The sequence below is a fragment of the Macrobrachium rosenbergii genome, chromosome 19 (assembly GCF_040412425.1).
Source record: "Macrobrachium rosenbergii isolate ZJJX-2024 chromosome 19, ASM4041242v1, whole genome shotgun sequence".
Lineage (NCBI taxonomy): Eukaryota > Metazoa > Arthropoda > Malacostraca > Decapoda > Palaemonidae > Macrobrachium > Macrobrachium rosenbergii.
Window position 1 is genome coordinate 14919157 of NC_089759.1, and position 2500 is coordinate 14921656.

At 36.4% G+C, this 2500-nt stretch overlaps 1 long non-coding RNA gene across 1 annotated transcript in view; it reads right to left on the reverse strand.

Annotated features, from left to right (window-relative positions):
- LOC136848638 (uncharacterized) overlaps window positions 1-2500 on the reverse strand; it is a 251222-nt gene that overhangs the window by 114394 nt on the left and 134328 nt on the right. The window lies entirely within an intron of this gene.

A 2500-nucleotide genomic window follows, 5' to 3' on the forward strand; every position in this document is an offset into this window, starting at 1 on the left:
GAATGAATATTAATTGCCATCTTGTAGCATTAGAATTCGTTCATTCAAATCATACCCTTTCAAATTTTTCATGGTCTGAGCGTAGACCGAATTTTTATTTTCCAAAAGTTCATACTCCGGGTCTCTCTGACATTGCAATAGCATATTTTCAGTCTTATCCTTCAATTCTTCCTTTTTTACATTTCAATATACTTATGTTTTGTTTTATTAAAATGTTTAGAGGATTAACACTTATTTTTATTCATTCTAGATTCTCTTTCTGCTACTAATGGATTTAGCAGTCTAAAAGGATGTAATCACACACAGATAAGCAGTATATATACACATATACATGTATATACATATATATATATGTATATAAATGTATGTATATATATATATATATATATATATATATATATAAACAAAACGAGGGTCCTACTGTGAGTAATGTATACTTTCCTGACAACTTTTTATACAATAAACCGAGGGAATGTGTTTAAAAGCATTTCAACTCCGGAAATCACATTTGTTTTCCAGGAGCTTCACAAAACTGTCAACTTCATTTAATTTCCCTTTACATCGTTTGGTGTCACACACCAGAGTGAATTGTATCAAACCATGTATACTTGAGCACGAAAGTTTTCCTTAAAATGAGTGACTAGATGACGTAAGCAGCGAAAAGAGCGAAGGCAGAATAAGTTTTGGAGCGTAGAAAGTTAGTTTTCATGGTGGATGGGTTATTGATTGTAGTTTATCTGGCGTCGCAGTAACCAGGGTCTCTGTATGGTAGGTAAATTGAAGCTTTCTCTATACTGGGTCCCGGGAGCAACGCTACACTAATACCCTAAGTGCAATTCTTTCAGTTGATTGCCAGTTACGATGTCTATCCAGCTCGTAAAAGTGATTTAATGTTGGCTTATCTAAATATATATTGTACGTCCATAAGTAGAGGCTGGTAGAGAAGTAGATAGACACACAGTAAAAACATCGTGGCATGCCGTAAAAATTTTATTTTCATAATAGTAAAAGGAAAAAAAAAAATAGCTCTACGATCAACGTCCGGTTTTAATACTACAGTGACAAACCTGAATATAATTCCGACAAGATGATGCGATGTTTTGGTGAATGGGGTGGGATGATTGTTACAACTTTCCCCGAGCTAACCCACGAGGAACTGAATGTTTGTTCTAAGTTATTCTTTCTTTTTTACCTGTTTCGTTGCAACGTTTCTGTAGTATCAAGAAGCATAAAATCGAACATAACCTCCCGGAATAAAGGTTCTAAGGCGTCTACACTCGATGATCGTAGTCTCTTCACCTCACAAAAACTGTGGCCCGTGCGGTTGTGTCTCATAGTGTTATGAGAAAATGATAATGATCTCGGCATAGCTTCGCCATGAAGAATACAAATAATTCGAAAGTCTTACCATATTAAATTTAACTCTACAGATAATAGGATGAAATATAAACATCACTTGCCGACAGCTAATAAGGAATCTCGGAAAGGACCGTAAAAATATCATCACTGGTTTATTATACGCAATATCATCAACATATATATCACTTTACTTTGTTACGGAGATGAGAGACTGTACAGTACAACCTCTGCTATGAAAGATATGGGTTATGTTGTAATGTTAATCCAAAGTTTCCGAACCTGCCAAACTTAAATCTGATATTGTGGATGATGAATAAAGGAGTAATCCAGTCTTTTTTTTAAAACTGGTAATAAATAAAATAATGACTGAAGCACCTGTAACAATTATTTAGGTAATTCTGATAATTCCCCAACACTGAATGAAAGAGAACCAAAGATATGTAAGTAAACCCTGATGTATGTAATTAATAAGAGATAAATATAGATAAATGAACAAATGGGGAACGGAATGTGATCTTAAGTGTACCCCAAAAGCAAATTGAACTCAAACATAACACTAGATATATTGTCACCGTCCGCCATTAAGCAGCTAGAACCTACCAGCTCACAGAGATGACGGTGCGAAAATGGCGACTAAGAACGGCATAAAACAGCGTTACCTAAATGTTCGCCCGGGATGTGGTCCTCTTTGCTTCGTATTTGGTGTGGAATCAGTCATATCAACTAGGATGTACCTTTTAAAGAATCGCGTGTATGCACTGCTTCAGTTATGTTTGTCGTGACAAGCCATTGATGTACCTTGAACCAAATCTGGTCTTCGTCCACTCGTGTCCTTTTTGCTGTGCCAGAGTCATTCAAACTAAGCAAAGCAAACCAATTATCAACCATAAGGTTATAAACTGATCTACGACCAATTCACAACCGCCAAGTTCCGGTCACGTGCCACGACAGTTCTGAACATCCACAAAAATGTTGAGAAACTCTCGAGACTGAGACAGACCGACCAAAATGTAAGTTGAAACGCCGTGGAGCAGGTAATCAAAGAAAAGTATCACGCGTACAATACGGACTTACCACGACTGTAAGTCACGATCACATGTGGAAGCCATTATTAAATGGAAAACTTGAGAGCACCTAGTAG